This window comes from Triticum urartu, chromosome 4, assembly GCF_003073215.2.
Source record: "Triticum urartu cultivar G1812 chromosome 4, Tu2.1, whole genome shotgun sequence".
NCBI classification, from domain to species: domain Eukaryota; kingdom Viridiplantae; phylum Streptophyta; class Magnoliopsida; order Poales; family Poaceae; genus Triticum; species Triticum urartu.
The window spans coordinates 317659447-317685270 of NC_053025.1; the positions used below are offsets into that span (position 1 = coordinate 317659447).

At 46.8% G+C, this 25824-nt stretch overlaps 1 long non-coding RNA gene across 1 annotated transcript; it reads left to right on the forward strand.

The window, feature by feature from the left end:
- Window positions 1-788: 788 nt before the first annotated feature.
- Window positions 789-18626, forward strand: LOC125551585. The gene is made up of 3 exons (XR_007302851.1): window positions 789-802; window positions 12751-12754; window positions 18344-18626. It is a non-coding gene; the product is annotated as an uncharacterized LOC125551585 (long non-coding RNA).
- Window positions 18627-25824: the final 7198 nt, after the last annotated feature.

Sequence of the window (25824 nt, forward strand, 5' to 3'; positions counted from 1 at the left end):
TCATGCACAATACATCGACTGGTTCTCTAATCATTCGTCGTCACTTGGTGTTGCCAACGTCAGCCATTAAGAAGGGTAAGAAGAAAGACAAAAAGAGATATGGCTGATTTACTTGTGGTTCGGAGGAACACTAGGAAAACAAGTGCCCAAGAAAGTACCAAGAAGCCAGGACAGGACTCCAAGTCTGTCAATGTCACTCTAAGCAACAATGATGGGGCATCTGGGTATGGTAATCTGTTTACCGTACTTTCAGTTTGTTGGTCCACCGATTGGTGGGTTGACACTGGGGCCAATATTCATGTGTGTGCTGATGTGTCTTTGCTTTCTGGAAGCATATAAATATGAAATCCACAGGGATGCGCAGCTTGATTTTAGTGGAACTGCACAAAATGTTTAGATGGTTCGTGTCCTCCATAATACTTCATCATGCACAATACATCGAATGGTTCTCTAATCATTCGTCGTCACCTTGAGCCACTGGACTATCAGATGACAAACTAATGGCAAACCCTGCCCGTTCCACAATCATAGGCATTACATATTTTTTATGGGAAAAGCTTGTCAAAGTTGACATTAGTTTAATATATTGGAATTGGAAAACCTTGTCAATTTTTGCTCATTGATGTTAGCCAGAAGACATGCATTTGATATTTTTGAGTGGGATGCCCTTTGCTGTGAGCAACGTCGATCGTTTTTTCCTATTCCTGTCTTCAATTCAGAAGTAAATATTTACTCTGCTGAGATGCATAGTCACATGAATGTTGACTTATGTAAGATATTTTAAGAGTTTGTTCTGAATATTGTCTATGTAATGCCAGGCATTGTATTTGATTGCAAAGTTGAGCTTGGAATGTTGTGGCATGCGGCATCACGAGTTGTTCACCGTGCCTCCTGAGAATAATGATTTGTATTGTTTTGCATGTCGATCTAATGCCAGTGATTTGCTTGTTAAGAAGATCATCCTCTTCTGTTGTTTCCGTGCTTAAGAAGTTCATCGTCTTATGTTTCATTCATAGCCTATACGACAAGTCGGGTAGGTTAGACGTGAAACCATATGATCTTCCGACCAACTCATCATCTTAGGTCGTGATTCGATCGTCGTTTTCCAAACAAAACCACTTGTAAAACCAACACTTGTAAATAAAAGCAGATGGTCTCGGGCGAAGCGCTTGGTTGGTCGATTTCGACTAGTAAAATATACATTGGTCTCTCAAATTACACGCGTAACCCACCGATTTTACTTACAGACCTCGGGCCCTCGGTTTCATTACGCTTGTATTTTACGCGTTGTTTCCAATGACGAGTAAACTACACTTGTATCTTAATACAAGTGTGAAATAAACTAGAGCTCCCAAGTGCGGCCTTACCGTTTCATGCCGTCTCAGTCTCTCGAAGGTGCTCATAGGTGTCTGATGATCCTGGCTTTCTGAATGAGCAGCGGGCGCTGTATCAAACCATTCGTAGGGCCCGCGAGGCCCTCTCCGTCGTCCTTCAAGTTGTTGCGCTAGCCGTGGCGCCGAGCATTGTTAACATGGTCAATGAACATGAGGATTTAGGAGATGACTTTATTTTGAGTGGATGATAGTAGGGACCCACTAGGGCCATAGCCGTACGTACGCAAGTGCCTCCTTATTATGTACAACTATATATTTTTGATTCCTCCTGGTTTCCTGACATCACGGTCCCACACCATTGTCAACCTATGTAGTCAATATAAGCGAGAGAATTGCACAAGGTGCGGCCGACAGTTGGGACCAAGCAGCTCGAGCAGTGTTTGTGTTTTTGAGGCGTGAGCACTGTAGAATTTTTCTTGGCGATGTTTTCGTTGTTGTTCAGAGGAGAGCAGGGTAGTAACTGTGCGGGTTGTGGCCCGTCTAGCCCAGGACAGATATCCAACCCAGATATTAATTTTTTTCAAGATGAAAATTGCTAGCCCAGCTATACGTTTTTTTTTGAGGAATACCCAGGCAAGGTCAACTTGTTATTCTCCGCCCCGCTGGGCTGCAAACCTTTCCTAGGAGGGATGCATTAGGCTTAACAGGAAAATGGGCTTTAAAAAATAATAAATGGGATGTAATTATAGAAACTGGGCAGTAACTATAAAAAATACACCAAACACGAAATTAGTTTATAAAATATTATTTATGGATTTTGAAAATCTTAATTTTTAATTGTTGTGCGCGCAATGTTTCATTGGATTTTTACGTAATTCAACTTTATATTTAATCTGACTAGAAATTTCAGGATAAAAATATTTTGGATCCCATCAAAATGTGGGAAATTTTATTGAATTCTGTCTTGAACGGTTGTTTTTTTAATAAATCTTGAACGGTTGGTTGAAATTATTAATCCTTGACCTAGCTAGAAAATGGGCTATACTTTTAACAAACTGTAAATGGGCTGTAGTAAATTACATTAGAATTCAAAATGGGTTGTACATTCTTACAAATCGCAAATGGGCTATAAGTTCTCTGCCACACACTTGTGGGCCTACTAAGTTGACGCGTCCCCTAAACAAAGAAGTTGACGCGTATGCAAGGCTTTGTCAACTTATTATAGTCAACACACGATTCTAGCAGCAGTGGCCGTTGGATGTCTATCCGACGGATGTCGTGCTTCTTCTTCAATCTCGGATATTCTAGCTTCGGTCGCCCAAAAAATGATTCCTCCCCTGACATCTGGGGCGCACCGTTTTGGAGGCTGACCTATGGGCCTACTAAGTTCACGTGTACCAAGGGCTTTGTCAACTTAGTCAATATAAACGATTCTAGCTGCAGTGATCGTATGATGTCCATCCAACGGCCGTAGTGCTTCTTCAACCTCTGGTCTTCTTGCTCCAGCCGCCCAAAGCAGCGTCGGTCGTGCCGCCTGCTCCTGCCTCCCGTGGCCGGCTGTGCTGCCGCGGAGGCCTCACCGCCCCCTACTACTCCCACCACTGGCCAGGCCATCCCTCCACTCACCCACACCCCTGTTATTCTGCGGCAACGGTAGCCTCACACTGCAGCCGAACCAGTGAACCCTCGTACTCCTCTCCACGCGGGCTTCCACTGCCGCGTCTTCCCCAGCTCCACGTCGTCCCCTTCCTAGGCCTCGCCGTCGTCCACCGCCCTGGTGCTCTCGGCGTGGCGTGGTCAACGTGGTCAAAGAACGACTTCCATCGGAAGAGTACTGTACGTGGAGAGGCTGACAGCTGGGTCCACGACGGCCGCAAGGAAGTGCCTCCTTATTACACGCAAAATAATTATTCCTCCACCTGACAGGAGGGACCCACCGGACGGGCCACCGTATTTCGCAAAAAAATGTTTCCCCCTGACTGTTGGGACCCACCAGCTACATCTTCGCACGCAAGGAAGTGCCTCCTTATTACGCACGAAAAAATGAATACTCCCCCTGCTAGCTGGGACCCAGTATAGTGGTCGGCTGACTTGTGGGCCTACTAAGTTGACGGGGACGGAGGGCTTTGTCAACTTAGTCAATATGCATGATTCTAGCTCCAGTGACCGTACGATGTCCATCCAACGGCCGTAGTGCTTCTTCAACCTCTAGTCTTCTTGCTCTAGACGCCCAAACCAGCGCCGGTCGTGCCTCGTGCTCCTGCCTCCCGTGGCCAACTGCGATGCGGTGGAGGCCTCACCGCCCCCTACTACTCTCACCGCTGGCCAGGACATCCCTCTACTCACCCACACCCCATGTTATTCTACGGCGACGGCAGCCTCACACCGCAGCGAACTAGTGAACCCTCATACCCCTCTACGCGTGGGCATCCACTGCTGCGTCTTCCCCGGCTCCGCGTCGTCCCCTTCCTAGGTCTCACCGTCGTCCACCGCCCTGGTGCTCTCGGTGCGGCATGGTCAACATGTTCAAGGAACGGCTTCCATCGAACGTGGACTGTATGGGGAGAGGCTGACAGCTGGGTCCATGGGCGCAGCAAGGAAGTGCCTCCTTATTATGCGCAAAATAATTATTCCTCCACCTGACAGCGGGGACCCATCGGACGGGCCACCGTATTTCGCGAAAAAAACATTTCCCCCTGACTGCTGGGACCCACCAGATACATCTTCGCACGCAAGGAAGTGTGTCTGGGCCAAAAAACAATTCGCCCCCTGACTGTTGGGACCCACCAGCTACATCTTTGCACGCAAGGAAGTGCCTGACAGTCGGGACCCACCTGGTCAAAGCGTACGTAGCGTTGTCATTCTGGTCACGAACGTGTACGTACATACTAGTCGATGTAGAGGCGCACACGTGTCGTAGTAGAGGCGCGCACGTAGCGTGTACACGTACGTACAGCGGCCAGTGTGCAAGAAATAAAATACGGCCACGTACATACATACGGGCGGGGTCTCGAACGCCTACTCGTGCATACGTACGGCCAGGGCTCGTGTACATGGCTAGGTCGGAACGGAGAAACTGCATCGTCCTCGTGTTCATCGGGAGCCAACCGGCTGGTTCGGAACGGAATGCGTCGTTGTGTTCATCGGGAGGGCTTGGACGGAACAGCCGATGGAAACGAGGCCTGGCGTACCGCAGAACGGAGAAAACGGCCTTGTGTTCGACCGGCCATGTTCGAAATGGGATCTTGTTCATCGGGAGGGGTCTGGTGTATTGCAAAATGGAGGAACCGGACCTCCTATGGTCAAAACGGGGTCCTGTTGATCGGGAGGGGTGTGGCGTACCACAAAATGAAGGAAACGGACTTGTGTTGGAGCGCTACGGTCGAAACAGGGGTCCTGTTCATTGGGAGGGGTGTGGCGTACCGCAAAACGGGACTCCATGGGATACTGTTCATCTCCACCGTCGACCCCCTCCAGCCTCCACGGGCTACTGTTCATCCACCGTCGACCTCCTCCAGCCTCCACCTCCGATTGTTCATCCACGGGCTCCTGTTCATCCAGCCTCCACCGTGCGCTACTCCACCGGCTACTATTCTACCAGCCCTCTCCACGGGCTCCTGTTCAACCACCCCTCCACGGTCTACTGTTCATCCAGCCCTCCACCGTCTACTGTTCATCCAGCCCTCCACGGGGTGGTCCTGTTCATCCAGCCCTCCACGGGTCCTGTCATCCAGCCCCAACCGGCTCGATCGATCGGGGTCATGTTCATCCAGAGGCAACATCACGGGGTCCTGTTCATCCAAACCCCCCCCCAGCAACGCTCACTGTTCATCCAGAGGCAGCATCAATCGGCTTCAGTTAGCAGCAGTAGCGAAGGAACCGCTCGATCGAGTTCAGTTAACAGTCATTGATTGATCGCTCGGATTCAGTAACGCGTAGCCTGCAGTGCAATCGCTCGGGTTCAGTTAGAGCCCAACGCCTCGCACCCACGCGTGTGCGTGTACGAGAGATACGCGCATCGCTCGGCCTCGACCACCCACCGTAACTGGGAACACCCCGATATTTTCCTCGCCCTCGCTTCTACCATAGTTTTTTCTGTCATGGACGGCCCAAAGAATGCCATAGTTACGTCTCCGGCCCGCCCAGGACGAAAAGCCCATTTTTTGTCATGATTTTTTGTCATAGAAGTAGGATCCCACCACATCTATGATGATACCGGGTTTTGTCACAATTATCGTCATCGAAGTGTCATAAGTATGACAGGAAAAAAATTCGTTTGGCCCAAAATGTCACAGATGTGTCTTTTTTTTGTAGTGCAACGAGTTTGCCGGAGGTTGAGGTTGGGTTGAGTGAAGATATATTTGAGGCTCTTGTGATTGGTGAAATGTCCACTTGCCTTCCCAACAAGAGATGTCTCCATGTTATTAATGCACGGACAACTGCCGCCAACTTAAGATCGTGAGTGGGGTACCTCCTTTCATTTGGCTTCAACTGACGAGAAGCATAGGCCACAACTTTCTTCTCTTGCATTAACACGGCACTGAGACCTTGCAACGAGGCATCACATAAAACCTTGAAGGGTTTGTACTCATCCGGAGGAGTTAGGACAGGAGCTGGACGAGTTTCTCTTTGAGAGTGTTGAAAGCAACGTCACACTCAGGAGTCCAGGAATACTTGACATGCTTCTGGAGGAGGTTGGATAGAGGCTTAGCAATCTTTGAGAAGTTTTCAACAAATCTTCAGCAATAGCTTGCAAGCCCAAGGAAACTGCGGAGCTGCTTGACATTCTGAGGAGGCTCCCAGTTCACAATTTCATAAACCTTCTCCGGATTAACAGCAATGCCCTTGGCAGAGATGATGTGGCCAAGGTAAAGAAATTCATCAAGCAAAAACTCACATTTGGAGAACTTTGCATAGAATTGATACTCTCTGAGCTTGTCGAGCACCAATCGCAAATGCTTGGCATGATCCTTCTTATTCTTGGAGAAAACCAGGATATCGTCGAGACACACCATGACGAATTCATTGGTGTAGGGGTTGAAGATGAAGTTCATCATGCGAGAGGAAGTTGGAGGGGCATTGACAAGCCCAAAAGACATGAAAGTATATTCATAAGAACCAAAGCTTGTTCTGAATGCTGTCTCGGGGATATCTTCTTCACGAATGTGAATCTGATGATAACCCATACGGAGGTCAAGCTTGAAAAACACCTTTGCACCTTTGAGTTGCTCGAATAGCTCATTGATGTTGGGAAGTGGTTACTTATTCTTGATTGTCTTCTTGTTCAATGGGCGGTAATCGACGCAAAGTCGGTCCGTGCCATCCTTCTTCTGGACAAAAAGAACACCACAACCCCACGGAGATGAACTTGGTCTGATCAGTCCCAGACGCTCTTGTTCATCGAGATGTTTCTTCAATTCTTTCAGCTCTTTTGGCCCAAGCTTGTATGGGCACTTGCAAACGGGTTCTGTACCGGGCTCAAGATCAATAACGAACTTGACTAGCCGATGAGGAGGCATACCTGGATGCTCTTCTAGAAAGACATCTTGATACTCACAAACAACTCGGTCTAAGAAATAGCGTCTAACTCTCCCTTCTCATTTAGAAAGAAAAGCCAAATGGTTTCATCACGAGCGGCATAGATGATCACATCCTCAGAAGGGTGCGTCAATTTAATCTCCCTGGCAGCACAATCAAGGGAAGCCTTGTGCTGAGAAAGCCAATCCATGCCAAGAATGAGATCAATATTAGAGTCGCCAAGAACCATTGGAGAAGCCAGAAATTTATAATTGCCCATCTTGATGCCAACATCCGGAACCATCATTTTGGTATGCATGAACAAACCGGGAGAGGAAACCGATATCGGCCTAGGAAGATCAACAGTATGCAAATTGTGCATGGATGCAAAAGGCCTTGATATGAATGAAATAGATGCACCAGTATCGAATAAAACTTTTACAGGAATATCATTAACTGGGAGATTACCCATGATCACTTCTGAAGAATCCTCTGCTTGAGCTGAATTCATCATGTTCACCCTTGGAGACTTGGGATTCTGCTTGACAACTGCATTGCTTGCTAACCGGACAGGAGGAGGAGGCGGAAGGCGCCTTTGGTTGACGCACTTTTTAGAATAGTGACCCTTCATACCACACTTGTGACAAGTGACCTCTGAAAGCGGATGGAAAGGTGTAGGAGGACCACCTGTCATCGGAGCCTGAGTCTGAGACTTGTTCTGATAGCCTGGGTTGGGGGGGTGGGAAGATCCACGACCACTTGAGTTCTTCTACTGGTAGGGCTGACGAAGCGGAGGAGGTGGAGGAAGCCAGAACTTCTGTTGCTTAGCTGCCACTTTTGAGGAAGAAGAAGACTGGACTGCATCCCTGATTCTCTTCTTTGAAGCCTCACATTGAGTTGAGCAGCTTCTTGCTTGAGGGCCATGTTGTAGAACTGATCGAACTGAGTAGGCTCAACAAGAATGAGAGCTAACTGCAGATCCTCTCTTAGGCCACCCCCGATGTGATAGATCATGCTCTTTTCATCAGGAACGTCTTGCCTTGCGAAGCGAGCAAGCTTCTAAAACTAGATGTTGTATTGATACATGGATATGCTTCCTTGCATGAGATTGCGGAATTCCTCACGCTTGCTCTCGACAACACTTGTTGGAATGTGATGAGCTCGAAAGTCCCAGCAGAAGTTAGTCCAGGTAATCTCTTGACCCCCTCTGGAATCTTTGTACCGCTGATACCAATCAGCTGCTTGGTCCTTGAGCTGAAAAGAAGCGAACTTGACGTAGTCCTCAGGCCTGACATTGCTGCATTCAAAATGCTTGTTGATGTCCACGAGCCAATCATCGGCGTCCATGGCCTCGGCACAATCGCTGAAAGACTTTGGTTGATTTGCAAGAAACTGGTTGAGGGTAGCAAACTGAGGATGGTTGTTGAATTGCCCTTGACCTTGATTTCCTTGGTTGCCTTGGCCTTGGTTGCACTCTTGCAAGAGTTGCAAAAGCATCTGAGTATTGGCGTTGGTGGCCGCCATCACAGCTTGCCATGCCTTCGGAGGCGGAGGAGGTGGTGGAGGTGGAGGGTTCTACTGTTCCCCATCGTTGCGGTCCGGATTCAGACACGTGGGAGGAGGCATCCTGAAGAGGGTGACATCTGTTAGAACCATTATAGACATATAGACAAGCTGAATCAACGAATAGAAATTGCAACATACAGTCTTCACGATAAACATTCGAACAGAGATTGAACGAATGCATTGCAAAGTTAACATTACACGACCATTAAGGGTGAGAAGCCACTTAGAGAAAGGTTGATGAATGAAACAACAAGGTACGACTGGAACAAATAAATGGTAAGGATCACCCAATCCCATACCAATTATCTGCCGGAAGAATAACTAAGAGCTACTTGAATTCCCACCTATTAACTCCCGAAACTTTCTGGTTATGCAATCTGGTGTTGGGGATACAGGGAGGCACAATATATATCAGACAACTAACAAGCCCTACGCTCCAACTGTATCCATCCGTCAACACATAACCAAGAAAACTTCGGAAATCGTGTACCTCAACCTTCGAAAAGCATCCGTTATACTAGCTGTGGCAATACTCCCGAACTCCTTCCCCAATACTGGGTGGCATCGAGGTTATCTCACCACTAACTGCATAAAAGAGATTTTCGATGTCGGCGAGCTCAGGTATTCCAGAACTGCAACAATAAGATTGTGACGACAACACCTTGGAGCTCAACTCCCCGGGACACTGCCACAACCCCAAAATGTTAGGAGGCACCAAGAACAATGTTCTCGTCACAAGAATATCGGAATGATCCCAAGATACCCGCGTGATCCTAAAAAAATTAGTGAAAATGAGGAGAGGAAAGTCAAAAAATCTACGTCAGGAGTCCTTAACAGAGCGACGAAGGGGGCTGAGGAGTAAAAAGAATCCTACTCTCCGATATATATAATCCTAAGACTCAAAACAGTTTTGTTCTAGACTCAACAACGTCAACGATTCGATCAAGCAGGGGGCTCCTAAGTCGGGATGGCTCTGATTACCAACTTGTAACGCCCAAGATGCGGCTATATCTCCCACATGTCGGGGCACGACTTAGAGGCATAGCCGCATTTTGGTATGGTCACAAGAAGGGTCATCTTCACACAATCCCATGTAAATGAACAAGATGTAAATAGTTGGCTTACAATCGCCACGTCACACAATGATCAAATTATTCATACATCAATCAGAGTACACACAAGGTCCGACCATGGACGACCCAGATGAAAAGAAGACAACCCCAAATGCTAAGTCCCGATCGCGTCCCTACTGGGCACCACTACTAATCATCCGGAAAGGAAACATAGTAACGGCCAAGGTCTTCGTCGAACTCCCACTTGAGCTCAGTGGCATCACCTGCATTGGTATCATCGGCACCTGCAACTATTTTTGTAATAACTGTGAGTCACAAGGACTCAGCAATCTCAAAACCCGCGAGATCAAGACTATTTAAGCTTAAAGGTAGGATGTGGTTATAAGGTGGAGTTGCAGCAAGCACTAAGCAAATATGGTGGCTAACATATAAGTACAAGAGTAAGATGAGAAACTGCGTAACACACGTAGAGCTACAAGTGATCAAGAAGTGATCCTGAACTACTTACGTTCATACATAACCCAACCATGTTCACTTCCCAAACCCCGTCGAAAAGACACCATCACGGTTACACACGCGGTTGGTGTATTTTAATTAAGTCAAGTGTCAAGTTCTCTACAACCGGATATTAACAAATTCTCATCTGCCACATAACCGCGAACACGGCTCTCGAAAGTTTATACCCTACAGGGTGTCCCAACTTAGCCCATCACAAGCTCTCATGATCAACGAAGGATATTCCTTCTCCCTGAACAACCCAATCAGACTCGGAATCCCGGTTACAAGACATTAATTTCGACAATGGTAAAACAAGACCAGCAAGACCGCTCGATGTGCCGACAAATCCCGATATGAGTCACACGTATCTCGTTCTCAGGGCACACCGGATGGGCAAGACGTCGGGTTGGCTGAAACCCTGGTTGCCCAGGGGGCGTCGGACATCGCCCAGGTTGGACCAGCACTCAGAGGAACACTGGCCCGGGTTGTTGATTAAGAATCCTCGGGTTAATTAATCCCTATGCATATTTTAGTTGTTATTACGCAAATGGTAAAACCAAGGTTGGGCCTTGCTGGAGGAGTTTTATTCAAAGCAAACTATCAAGGGGGTCCCATAACTCCAACCACGTAAGGAACGCAAAATCAAGGAACATAACACCGGTATGATGGAAACTAGGGCGGCAAGAGTGGAACAAAACACCGAGCAAAAGGCCAAGCCTTCCACCCTTTGCCAAGTATATAGATGCATTAATTAAATAAGAGATATTGTGATATCCCAACATGTCCATGTTCCAACATGGAACAACCTACACTGCACCTGCAACTAGCAACGCTATAAGAGGGGCTGAGCAAAAGCGGTAACATAGCCAAACAACAGTTTGCTAGGAAGGTGGGTTAGAGGCTTGACAAACAAGTGGTAGGTAGCGTGACATAGCGATAGAGCGAACAACTAGCAAGCAAAGATAGAAGTGATATTGGGGGTAATGATCATCTTGCCTGCAAAGTTCTCAGGGTTGTCGAAAGCTTGCTCCTCATAAACATACTCGACATGATCCTCGTTCACGAACTCGTCTCCCGGCTCTATCCAAAGAAAGAACAGAAGCAACGGAACAACAATCAATCACGGTGTAATGCACAAGCAACATGATGCAAGACATGGCATGGAATGCAAGGTATGATGTGCAATGCATAAGGGTACTCCGGAAGGGAAAATATGATAATGGCATTAACTTGGCTAAACAAGCATGCCATTGGATAGGTTGAGAGATTTCGGTTGAAATCGATATGAAGATCACCGAAAACGGATGCACAGTTTGCAAATGACGAGCAAAACAAGAACAACGCAAAACTACGTTTAACAGCATCATAGCACTTAAGATGCATCATGAAAATATGCTACAACACTCCAACATAACAACAAAACACATGACAGAGAAGTACATGTGAAGCTCTACAAATCATGAACACTGAGCTACTACTAGAACTCACTAGAACAAGTCTAAAATAGCATGGCAAACATGCAAATGAGAATAGTTTACAGACTTAGCAGCTTTTCACTGATCTTGACAGAAACAGTATCAGGTAGCAATGTTTAGAGCTAGTAAACTACATGCTACAGGAACATATCATGGCAAACTTAAGCATGGCATGCTAGTACTAAAGGCAATGAACAAAACTCCCTTACTGAACTTGAGCCAAAGATGCACAAAAAAGATGGTAGCATCAATGCAAACATGGGAAGTGATATGAACGGATTCGGACAGTAGAAAACATGGCATCGCAGAAACAGATTCATGATAGCAATTTTGCAAGCTCGTGCAACTCACCACAAAGCATTTCATGGCATAACAAAGCAACTAACAGTAAGAAGACACATTTATGAAGCTAAAAATGGCAAGATCATGGTCATAGGGTGCATGGATCACTAGCAAAACACATGGCAAAAATGCACTTCCTGTTAACAGACTGACAACAATAATATTTAGCAAAAGGAGAGCATGGTAATGACAAGCTACAGTACCACATAATTACAAACAAAGGCATGAATAGATAGAGCATAACTATATCTTCAAAACATCCTTACTTAACTTCATCAAAATATGCAAGGATTTACTTGTGGCGACAAGTCAACATAGCAACCTAATGTGACAGGAAAAGACTTGGCAGAAAAACTAAGTGGTTGAAATCAGCAACATCAACTGGCCTACTTGGCATGCTTGTGCTAGTCACCACAGGGCACATAAAAATACAATGATTACACCACTGTAAATATGGCATGAAGATGCTCCTAAAACATGTAGACATGATGCTCAAAAGATGAGCACACAAAATGCTATGAAAAAGACAAATCAGCAAGTTATGATAATTTCCAACAGATAACATCATTTAGCACTTTTGCAATGAAGATTAGTGCATCAATGTGGACAGTAACATGCATGCAAATGACACTAGCATGTAGAGCATCACGAGACGAACATTTCGGTATATCATGCATGCAAAACGGAGCTACGAGCACGAACTTATGGACGGTCGAACATGTGCACATGAGATGAAATATTTCGGGGACTCAGAGAAATTTTACCCTCACAGATCTAGGGTTTGACTGGGCACGCGAACCGAGGCGCGGCGAACTCACCGAAGACGGGCGGCGCGGAGGTGGTCGACGGGGAAGGAGGACGTCGGGGTCGGCGTGAGGCGCCGGAGACGATGGGGCGGCGGAGGCGCGGGGTCCGGCGGCGAGGTTGGGCGGCGGCGCGGGCAAGGCAGGTGCGGTTGGCGGCGAGGCGAGGCCGGGAGGCGAGCGGCGGCGGCGGAGCTCCTGCTCCGACGAGGTCGAGGAGGGAGGCCGGCATCGCAGCGGCGGCTGGCGCACGGGTGCGGTCGGGCGGCGGCACGGGGCGGATGGGCCGGGAGGGCCCCGTTTGGGCTTGGCGGGCCGCGGGACGCGGATGCGGTGGCGATGATGGGCGGCCGGAGGGCCACGTGGCAACGCCTGGTTAGCTGGGCCATCGGCGGACGTGTCCGGCGGCGCGTGGAGCGGAATGGCTAGGGCTTGCCTATGACTCTGGAGGGGAGGCCTTTTTATATGTAGATGGAGCTAGGAGATTCCAAATGAGGTGCGGTTTTTGCCCAGACGATCGTGATCCAACGACGGAGAGCATGGAGGAGGTTTAGATGGGCTAGTGGGCTGTTGTGGAGGGGTGTTGAGCTGCAAAGAGAGAGGGGTTTCGGCGGTTACACGGTTAACCGTTGGGGCATCAAACGACCTCCAAATGGAACGGAATTTGACAGACGGCCTACCGGTGATGTATCAACGCCACTCGACAAATCTCAGTCCATTCCGATAACATTTTTCTCCCGCTCACGAAACAAGATCTGAGAGGTGTAATGGGTGCATGTGTGAGTGTCGGATCCTGAAACGGACAACGGGAAAAAAGACCGGATGCATGAGACGAATACAAATGCAAATGGGATGCACATGATAACATGAGATAAAATGCATGACATGAACAAAATGCAAAATGAGGACAAAACTCAACCACGAAGAATATAATATATAACATTACCGAAAATGGCAAGAGTTAGAGTTACAATTATGAAATGTTACATCTGGAACGTTACAAGCGGCTTCGAGATATTGAACGTACTATAAATTTAGCAGAGATGTCACCATACACCTTCAGCCCAGCATCGTCGGATCGGATGCTTAAACCTCGAGTTAGCTAACTAGGATGGATTATCCATCCAACCTTAACCAGAAGGTTAGCAATTTCCCTTGCAAATTTAGGTTTAGTTGCACACCAAGAGCATCTTCACAAGGTATTACTTAGCTTGTTACTAGGAAGAGAGAGAATGAACCATTTTGTGCAAAGTAGGTCTCCAATAAATAGTTGCTTTGACTTGTTACTAACACTACAGAAGTATTAATTGCTGCCATGTGTGAGGTGGTGAGAGGCAGCAGCATTGAGGGATGAGGCCATGGAATTCCCCATTCCCAAATCCTTCTTTAGGATGAGAGAGGGTAGAGCTGGGTCAAGAGTAAAATGGGACTCAGCATTGAATTGATGGTACCGTCAGGTGAGGGAGAAGCTGATAGGGGTTTAACCAGGGGATAGTGGAGCTGGTGTCAGTATGGAGATCAAGGCCGCGCCGGCATGTCCCAGTCTGTGGTGCTGGAAGCTACAGAGCAGCATCAGGCGAAGCCTCCAGGGTGAGGATCCAAGAGAATAGAAGGGTATCGAGTCATATTAGTATTTGCGTTTCTTGTGAGATCATGCTCATCATCTTGTGTGCTTATTGAGCATGTCTGTGTTATCCTATTCCTTCTTAACTCTTTCAAAATGGAAGTAAAATCAGATTCTAAAAATTGATATCTTTGAATTTGTGCAGTTTGTATCATGTTGGGGAGTAACCCTCTTAACGACGCGCCATATCGGAACCCGGGTGTGGTGTCAAATGGGCAAGGGTTGGGCCGTCACCCACTTGGTGGCGCGCCGTATCTTGATTTGGATACGGTGACAAGTGAGCAAGGATTGGGTTGTCGCATCCTTAGTGGCGCGCTACATCGACGTCCATGTGTAGTGAAAAATGAGCAACTGTCTTCACATTTGACTCGAGAAATGCAAAGGGTAAGGAAGCTAGCCAAGCCTAGTATGATCCGCTTAGGTAGCTGGAAGGTAGGGTCCCTGATAGGTAAGCTACGGGAGCTAGTTGATACATAAGTGAGGAGAGTTGCTGATATCCTTTGCGTCCAAGAAACCAAATGGAGGGGACAAAAGGTGAAAGAGGTGGAGGATACTGGCTTCATGTTGTGGTACACGGGAACAACTGCAAACAGAAATGGAGTAGGTATCTTGATCAACAAGAGCCTCAAATATGGAGTGGTTGACGTCAAGAGGCGTGGGGACCGGATTACCCTAGACAAGCTGGTAGTTGGGGACTTAGTTCTTAATGTTATCAGCGTGTATGCCCCACAAGTAGGCCACAATGAGAACGCCAAGAGGGGGTTCTGGGAAGGCCTGGAGGACATGGTTAGTAGTGTACCTATTGGCGAGAAGCTCTTCATGGGAGACCTCAATGGCCACGTGGGTACATCTAGCACGGGTTTTGAAGGGGTGCATGGAGGCTTTGGCTATGGCATCATGAATCAAGGAGGAGATGTCTTAAACTTCGCTCTAGCTTATGACATGATCGTAGCTAACATCCTCTCTAAAAAAAGAGAATCATATCTAGTGACTTTTAGTAGCGGTCAACACTCTAGCCAGATTGATTTCGTCCTCTCGAAAAGAGAAGACAAACGTGCTTGCCTAGATTGTAAGGTGATACCTGGAAAGACTATTGTCCCTCAACATAAGCTCGTGGTGGCTGAATTCCGCTTTTGGATTCGTGTCCAGTGGGATAAGCGCGCCAAAATCACTAGAACGAAGTAGTGGAAGCTCAAGGAGGAGGCAGCTCGGGCTTTCAAGGAGATGGAGGGTCATTAAAGAGGGCCCTTGGGAAGAAGGAGGTGATGCAGACAACATGTGGATGAAGATAATGACCTGCATTCATAAGGTGGCTTCAGAGGAGTTTGGAGTGACCATGGGAAGTAGAAGCGAAGCTAAAGATACCTAGTGGTGGAACGATGATGTCCAGAAGGCTATTAAGGAGAAGAAAGGCTGTTTCAGACGTCTACACCTGGACATGAGTGCAAACAACATAGGGAAGTATAAGGTGGCAAAGAAGACCGCAAAACGAGCTGTGAGTGAAGCAAGTGGTCGGGCATATGAGGACCTCTACACGCTTAGATACAAAAGAAGGTCAAAGGGACATCTATAAGATGGCCATGATCCGAGAGAGGAAGATGAGGGATGTCGACCAAGTCAAATGCATCCAAGACAGAGCAGATCGGCTCTTGTTGAAGGACGAGGAGATTAAGCATAGATGGCGGGAGTACTCCGACAAGTTGTTCAATGGAGCGGATGAGAGCTCTACCATTGAACTGGATCATTCCTTTGATGATATCAATAGGTGTTTTGTGCGGCGAATCCAGGATTCTAAGGTCAGGGAGGCTTTAAAAAGGATGAAAGGAGGCAAGACAATGGGCTCTGATTGTATCCCCATTGAGGTGTGGAGGCCTAAAAAACATAGTGATAGTATGGCTAACTAAGCTTTTCAACCTCATTTTTTGGGAAAATAAGATGTTGGAAGAATGGAGGCGGGGTATATTAGTACCAATCTTCAAGAACAAAGGGTGTGTCCAAAGTTGTACTAATTATCGTGGAATTAAGTTGATGTGCCATACAATGAAGCTATGTGAGAGAGACATTGAGCATCGCTTAAGAAGAATGACAAGCGTGACCAAAAATCAGTTTGATTTCATGCCTGGGAGGTCCACCATTGAAGCCATTTTCTTGGTACGACAACTTATGGAGAGATACAAGGAGCAAAAGAAGGACCTGCATATGATGTTCATTGACTTAGAGAAGACCTACGATAAGATATCATGGAATGTCATGTGGTGGGATCCAAGGTCCCAACAAAGAACATTACCCTCATCAAGGACATGCATGATAATGTTGTCACAAGTGTTTAAACAAGTGATGGTGACATTGATGACTTCTTGATTAAAATAGGAATGCACCAAGGGTCAGCTTTGAGCCCTTATCTTTTTGCTTTGGTGATGGATGAGGTCACAAGGGATATACAAGGAGTTATCTCATGGTGCCAGTCGATGATAGTCAGACGGGGGTTAATAGAAAGTTAGAGCTACGGAGATAAACCCTGTAATTGGAACATTTTAGGCTTAGTAGAACTAAAATTGAGTACGCGAGGTGCGCTTTCAGTACTACTAGGCATGAGGAGGAGGTTAGCCTTGATGGGCAGGTGGTACCTTAGAAGGACACCTTTCGATATTTGGGGTCAATGCTGCAGAAGGATGGTGATATCGATGAAGATGTCAGCCATCGAATCAAAGCCGAATGGATGAAGTGGCGCTAAGCTTCTGGCGTTCTCTGTGACAAGAGTGCCACTAAAGCTAAAAGGCAGGTTCTATAGGACGGCGATCCGACCTGCAATGTTGTATGGCGATGAGTGTTGGCCGACTAAAAGGCGACATGTGCAGCAGTTAGGTGTAGCGGAAATGCGCATGTTGAGATGGATGTGTGGCCACACAAAAAAGGATCGTGTCCGGAATGATGATATACGGGGTAGAGTTGGGGTAGCACCGATTGAAGAGAAGCTTGTCCAACATCGCCCAGATGGTTTGAGCATATTCCGCGCGGGCCTCTAGAAGCCCCGGTGCATAGCAGACGGCTAAAGCATGCTGATAATGTCAAGAGACGTCGGGTATACCAAACTTGACATGGGAGAAATCCGTAAAGAGAGATTTGAAGGACTGGAATATCACCGAAAAACTAGCCATTGATAGGGATACGTGGAAATTAGCTATCCACGTGCTAGAGCCATGAGTTGGTTTCGAGATGTTATGAGTTTCAGCTCTAGTGTACCCCTATTTGTTTGAGACTAAAGGCTTTGTTGTTCTTGTTGTTTTTGTTGGTGGTCTGCTGGGTGCATCTTCAAAGTAAAATCCACTATTGTTGCTTATATCGTTATAGTTATATTTGCATTCCAACATTTGTCAGGAGGATGTGTTACGGTAATTATGGAGCTACTTGTGAGTCCATCTTTGTTTTCGTCCTAGTTAATTGCACCACTTTTTATGTTTTGCCTGCTGAGATAGAGTTTATTTCATGCTCACAAGAACTTTGTTCCATCTAGGTTCTTTAGCATTCTGAGATCCTCCTGTTTCTATGGCTGTCTTCCTTTCGGGGGTGATCAAGATGTTGCTTTTCATGATGAGAAATTTTAGATTGAACAAATGCATAACTTTGGTCATGGCTTATGGCTGCATAATCCCATTGTTAGGTGTCTGAATAGTCTATCATTTAACTGATTTATCGTTGGTGTTATCTGACATTTTCATGAAATTGGTGGCTAAAGGAACTATGCCCACACCTGCATTGCAGTTATCCTCGATTCATCGGGGAAATTGAGATAGTTCATAAATAGGATCCATGTAGGGCCCTGCTGGAGGTAGGCTTTACGCTTTAGCTAATAGGATGCTTGCGTAAAGTTACAATCCAAATGACTTCTGAAAATGATCGAACGGGATGGACTTGATAAGATGTGTAGCAAAAATATGCCACCCTTTTATGGCGAAGATTTTGCCAAGCTGGTGCAGAATAGACCTGAAATTGTTTTTTTCTTGCTGAAGTTTTATGTTTCCTCATAAATAGTCATTCGTCTGTTTTATTATCATCTCTGCAGTTGTAAAAAATAATGCATTAAAGGAATAACTTATCTTTTTTTGCTTAGGTGGGCATCACGGAGTTCCTGGCAGGGGTAGGGTGGCGAGAACAATTATTGTAGCAAAAAAGAAAATGTGTGCTAGATATGGGAGATGATTTTTTTTTTCCTTCAAAAATTCTTTGTTCACAGAAGGTATGTAAGGACAATCACACCTTCAGAATTAGAACTTGTGGTGTCTTCCATTTGAGATCCTGGATCCATTGCAACGCTGGATCTATGAACATAAAGTTTGATTCAAGAAAATAAATAAAATTGAAGCACTGTAATCCTATTTCTTTTCTTTTTTGAAGATACCGGCTCCCAAATGATTTCCATGTATTTTTTGGGTGACTCGATTTAGTGACAGTTAACTTCTCTAGTATTCCTTTTTAGGAATTTCTTGCGATAATTTTCATTTAACTTTATTGGTTGAGTCGTGCTGGGTCACTAGTATTTCTGCAACTATATGTGTATGTACATTGCACAAATTATGTCTTCCTTTTTCGTGATTTCATGAGTCACATGTCTTAATTTCATCAGTACTTTTTCATGATTACTACCCTCTGTTCCTAAATATTTATCTTTTTAGTGATTTCAAATGGACTACCACATACGGATATATATAGACATATTTTGAGTGTAGATTCACTCATTTTTGTTTCGTATGTAGTCATTTGTTGAAATCTCTAGAAAGACAAATATTTAGGACCGGAGGAAGCACTACGATGTTACCTATGCATGGCTTTATGGTTTGTTTACTAATACTACCTGTCTGCAGCCTTTGTGTTTGAAAACAAAGATGCACGGCGTGGTGCTTTTGCTTTTGCTTTTACTTTTACTACCTGGCCTTTTTTTTTTGAGGTCTACTACCTGGCCTTGGGAGACGGTAATCGAAACTGAGATCCGGCATGGAAACTGCTTCCTTTTACTATTAGGGGTTTTGCTCCTTCCGAGTATGCTGCATCCTGGCAGCTCACTTGGTATCGTTGGAGTACCTTCTTTCCATCCATCTAATTCCCCAGTTTTTTATCCTTACAGCTCACTTCGATATCTACTGTAGGAAGGTGGTGATGAGCCGCTATGCTGCAAGAACTTGTGTGTCAATAGCAACCGAATTTTAAGTGAACTGGCCAGCTGCTGTATAGATCTTTGGCACTGCGCGGGCTTTCCCTGGACGGACCTAAGCTTGTGACCGCAACCCAGCGTGCGTTAGATGAGAAGAAAATTGGGGAAGATTCCTAGGTCAACCTGCATCCCAGTTCTATTCATATCTTCTATATCTAAATAGCTAGGCTCCACTAACATATTTCTCTCAACATGCCACATCATCAAGCAACATGCATGACAAAAGGCCCACCACAACATGCATTCATGCACATGAAAATGTCCATCTCAACATGCAAATATATATTAGATATTTTACAATACATTAATCAAACACAATAAAGCATATGGATTTGCAATTTTAGTTTTCATAGTATCACTATTCATGTTTCATAGAAATCACATATCATCGAAATGTATTGCAAATATTCCCGCAACAACGTGCGGGGTATCATCTAGTTTGTGTAATACTCCATCCGTTCCAAATTACTCGTCGCAGAAATGGATGTATCTAAAACTAAAATACATCTAGATACATCCATACCTGCGACAAGTAATTCGGAACGGAGGGAGTATAAATTAGGACATTCTGGAGAAATTAGTGCACTTGAACCTATAACTTTTTGGTGCTGGCATCGCCACTGGTGCAGCTGCTAGAATCGTCGCCTGTTCAGTTGGTGTCCGATGCGGAGTTGCAGGAAGATTTTCAACACATCTGTGTAAAACACAAAGTAACTATAGCGAGAAATTTGAGTGGATGCAATTTTCTCTCCAAAATAAAGTACATGTCAAAAGATTTTTTTTGAACATGTCTAAAGATTTGAACTCTATTTCTAAAGACACTGTAGGAAAAAAAAAAGAACTTAGGATTCAAATCCTTCAAAAATCAAGACAACGGAAAATTCTCGTTGTCGAGGGATGGCCTCGCTAGGGTTCTGCACCCATGGCGATCGGGAGGTGATTGCCACGCTGCTACTGCCACCGGACGTCGCTCTGGCCGCGTGTGGCCTCCTCTCCGTGTCCTCACCCAGGCAGGACTACGGAACCGTGGCGGCCCTGTCCGCCACCAGATCGCATGGCCCCTGTGGCCGTAGCGATCATGTCATGCCCCATCAGAAGCCTGGAATCGGGAGGAGTCCGGGAAGGCCACGATACCCGGAAAACCTAGGGATCCTCGATCCCTCCTGCAAGAAACCACCAGATCCTCATCTTTCCGCAACCGAGCCGCTGAGTAATTTCGAGCCAACCTCGATGTCATCGGTTGTGGCGCCTGAGGGCAAGCTGCTGTCAGAGACCGAGGTGAACCCAGAGGTCGGTGGGGGTGATTATGGGGCACCCTCTGCGGTTGCCGCCCACCCGAAGCCTTCTGAAGGGGAATCCGAGGCCATCACGGCGATGAACCCGCGTGTGAAGCAGCTCGTAGATGAGCTGCATGTTGAGCAGATGCGCAAGTTGGAAGGCCAAACCAGCGTCAGGGATCAGAAGGAACAAATTGTAGCAGATCGCCAAGTTCCATCTACTAGAAAGTTTGCGCAAGCCACGGCGGAGTCGCGGCCGAGGAGCTTTGACATTATTCCGGCCTTAAGGATTTTATATCAGGAAGTGAGGATGGAAGACGCAGACTTGTCTGATGACCTTTCATCGTTCGGCAAACGTACTGCAGGAGATGACCATGCTAAAGGAACACCTAAGAAGCATAGACTGGAGGCGAACCTTGATGTGTAGCAAATAGGAAGCGGAGGAGAGATCCATGATCAGGAGATGCATGAGAGGACCAACACTATGGAGGCAGCCGGCCATGGGGCCGCCGGTGACCTGACGGGGCCAGCGGAGCCCCGTCAGGAGCAATGAATATTCTCAGCTGGAACTGTCGAGGTGGGGGGAACCCTTGTACAGTTCATGATCTCATGAGTCTAGCACAGACTCACTCCCCTTGTATTGTTTTTCTTTGTGAAACTAGGCAGCCTAGGAATAAAATGAAAAGATACAGTGCTCGATTAGGTTTAAGTGGTTTTGAAGGCATAGATAGTGTTGGTCTTATTGGTGGTCTTGCCCTATACTGGCATGAGTCTTTGAGTCTGGTTGTAAAAGATATAAATGAACGATATATTGATGCGTATGTGACTGCGGCGGCGGGTGAGCCACCTTGGAGGCTTACCTGCGTATACGGTGAACCCCGGACGGAGGACCGTCATCACATGTGGTCCCTCCTCCGTGATCTACACCAGCAGGCTGACATGTCGTGGATGGTAATTGGAGACTTCAACGAGGCCATGTGGAGCTTTGAACACTTCTCCGGAACACCTCGTTCGGCAGGTCAGATGATTGATCTTCGTGATGTTCTGGAAGTTTGTGGCCTCGGTGATCTCGGTTTTGCAGGACTCCCGTATACTTATGATAACCGGCGAAGTGGGAGGGCCGACGTTAAGGTCCGACTAGACCGTGCCGTGGCAAAGAATGCTTGGCGGGACGCCTTTGCGGAGGCCAAGGTGGAGCACCTGGTGGCTCCGAGCTCGGACCACCTCGCCATCCTCCTCAAGTGCGTCCAAGAGGAGCCCGTAAAGGCAGTTGGTAGGCGATGCCGCCAATACGAGGTGATGTGGGAGAGAGATCCGTCTCTCCAAGAGGTCATCATGAACACATGGACGGAGTTGGGCTCAATGCTTCATTTGGGCGACATTGCGGATGGCCTAAATAATTTGATGAAGAAGCTTCAGGACTGGAGCCGCAAAAAATTTGGTAACGTGATCAAAGAAATTAATAAGTCTCGTTCTCGCCTTGAGGAGCTAATGTCTATGAATGCAGACCGTAAAGAGATAAGGGAGGCCAATGATAGGCTGAATGAACTACTGTACCGTGAAGAAATGTTGTGGATGCAGAGGTCTCGCGTTGCGTGGCTGCGTGAAGGAGACCGAAACACACAGTTCTTTCATCGTAAGGCAGTATGGAGGGCGCGAAAAAATCATATTAAGGCTCTAGTGGATGATGCTGGCGTGACACACAAGGACCATAAGTCCATGGCTGCCATGGCGACTTCTTATTTTGCCTCACTGTTCACCGCTGATACATCATTATGTGCTGATCCGGTTATTGATTTGATTAATACGCGAGTCACAAATGACATGAATGCTCGGCTGTGTGCAGAGTTCACTGAAAAGGAAATAGCAGATGCATTGTTCCAGATAGGCCCCCGGCCCAGATGGTTTTCCAGCTCGCTTTTTCCAGAGGAATTGGGCGATCATGAGAGAGCAGGTAATTAGTGGTGTCAAGGAATTTTTCTGGACAGGAGTGATGCCGAACGGGGTGAAAGACACCTCCATTGTCCTCGTCCCCAAGGTAGACAATCCAGAAAAACTCACGGACTTCAGACCTATCAGTTTGTGCAATGTCATTTATAAGGTAGTTGCTAAGTGCTTGGTTAATCGGTTGAGGCCCTTATTGTACGATATTATTTCACCTGCTCAGAGTGCTTTTGTTCCTGGACGGATGATTACTGATAATGCTCTAGTTGCTTTTGAATGCATACATCATATTCAGCAGGAAAAGGACCCAGAGAAAAGCTTTTGTGCCTACAAGTTGGATCTATCCAAAGCTTATGACAGGGTAGACTGGACCTTCTTGAAGCGAACGACGCAAAAGATGGGTTTCGCTTGCCGGTGGGTGGTGATGTCTACTACACAACCTTCTTCTTGTAGACGTTGTTGGGCCTCCAAGTGCAGAGGTTCGTAGGACAGTAGCAAATTTCCCTCAAGTGGATGACCTAAGGTTTATCAATCCGTAGGAGGCGTAGGATGAAGATGGTCTCTCTCAAACAACCCTGCAACCAAATAACAAAGAGTCTCTTGTGTCCCAAACACACCCAATACAATGGTAAATTGTATAGGTGCACTAGTTCGACGAAGAGATGGTGATACAAGTGCAATATGGATAGTAGATAATAGTCTTTGTAATTTGAAATAATAAAAACAGCAAGGTAGCAAGTGATAAAAGTGAGCGTAAACGGTATTGCAATGTGTTGAAACAAGGCCTAGGGTTCATACTTTCGCTGTGTAAGTCCTCTCAACAATACTAACATAATTGGATCACATAACTATCCCTCAACATGCAACAAAGAGTCACTCCAAAGTCACTAATAGCGGAGAACGAACGAAGAGATTATGGTAGGGTACGAAACCACCTCGAAGTTATTCTTTACAATCAATCCGTTGGGCTATTCCTATAGATGTCACAAACAATCCTAGAGTTCGTACTAGAATAACACCTTAAGACACAAATCAACCAAAACCCTAATGTCACCTAGATACTCCAATGTCACCTCAAGTATCCGTGGGTATGATTATACGATATGCATCACAATCTCAGATTCATCTATTCAACCAACACAAAGGACCTCAAAGAGTGCCTCAAAGTTTCTACCGGAGAATCACGACGAAAACGTGTGCCGACCCCTATGCATAGGTTCATGGGCGGAACCCGCAAGTTGGTCACCAAAACATACATCAAGTGGCACGTGGTATCCCATTGTCACCACAGATATCCACGGCAAGACATACATCAAGTGTTCTCAAATCTTTAAAGACTCAATCCGATAAGATTACTTCAAAGGGGAAACTCAATTCATTACAAGAGAGAAGAGGGGGAGGAGAAACATAAGATCCAACTATAATAGCAAAGCTCGCGATACATCAAGATCGTATCCATCTCAAGAACACGAGAGAGAGAGAGAGATCAAACACATAGCTACTGGTACATACCCTCAGCCCCGAGGGAGAACTACTCCCTCCTCGTCATGGAGAGTGCCGGGATGATGAAGATGGCCACCGGTGAGGGTTCCCCCCTCCGGCAGTGAAAGGATCGATATGGTTGACTAGAGGGGGGGTGAATAGGCAACTAACAATTTTTAGCTTTTCTTTAGCAATTTAAACTTTGCATCAAAGTAGGTTGTCTAGATATGCAACTAGATGAGCAACCTATATGATGCAACACGAATAGGAACACAAGCAAGCAAGATATATGAAACAAATAAGCTACACAAGTAAAGGCACGAGATAACCAAGAGTGGAGACGGTGGAGACGAGGATGTGTTGCCGAAGTTCCTTCCCTTTGAGAGGAAGTACGTCTCCGTTGGAGCGGTTTGGAGGCACAATCCTCCCCAAGAAGCCACTAGGGTCACCGTAATCTCCTCACGCCCTCACACAGTGCGAGATGTCGTGATTCCACTATTGGTGCCCTTGGAGGCGGCGACCGAACCTTTACAAACGAGGTTGGGGCAATCTCCACAACTCAATTGGAGGCTCCCAACGACACCACGAAGCTTCACCACAATGGACTATGGCTTCGCGGTGACCTCAACCGTCTAGGATGCTCAAACACCCAAGAGTAACAAGATCCGCAAGGGATTAGTAGGGGGAATCAAATATCTCTTGGTGGAAGTGTAGATCGGGGCCTTCTCAACCACTCCCGAGCAAATCAACAAGTTTGGTTGGCTAGGGAGTGAGATCGGGCGAAAATGGAGCTTGGAGCAATAATGGAGTTTTAATGGTGGAAGAGGTGAGTCAACGGGGAAGAAGGAGACCCTTTATATAGTGTGTGGAAAAGATCCAACCGTTACCCACCAACCAGCCTGCGGCCAGCGGTACTACCGTGCCTGGCCAGCGGTACTACCACAAGGCCGCGCGGTACTACTGCTTGCAACCAAGCGGTACTACCGCACGGCAGTGCGGTACAACCGTACCGTCCCACGGTACTGCCGTGACCCCGGCACAGAAACAGACGCAAGCTGGGGGCGTTACTTCCGCACGCGCGGTACTACCGCGCCCCCCATGCGGTACTACCGCAAGGCAAAAGTACCAGCCAGGGGGAAGGGTAACTTCCGTGCCTACTTCCGCAAATAAACGGAAGTAGCAAAAACCCGACACAGTAGTACTGCCGAGGGGCGGTACTACTGCCTGACCGCATAGCGCGGTACTACCGCACGGCGAAAGCGGTACTACCGCGGCAGGTGTGGATGTAAAAAATTACATCCGCTCCTACTACCGCAAGGGGGCGGCACTAGCCTGGTGGGCAGCGGTAGTGCGGCTCCAGGGGAGCGGTACTACCGTGAGCACCAGCGGTACTACCGCGCCACGGCACGGTACTACCGTGGATGCCTACGGTACTACCGTTGATCCAGGAGCAGTACTACTGCAACCACAACAGCAGCCAGTCAAAGGAGGCAGGAAAAACGGAGGAAGCTCCAAGGAAGGAGGGGATAAAAGGAGACGTGTACGTGATGATTCCACCCAAACCTTTCCAACGCGGACCCCCTCTTAATAGTACGGCTTTCCTACGACTCAAATCCACCAAAAAGAAACGTAGAAAAGACGCCGTCTTCGTCAGTCTTCGAGGGGCACCCAATCGTCTTG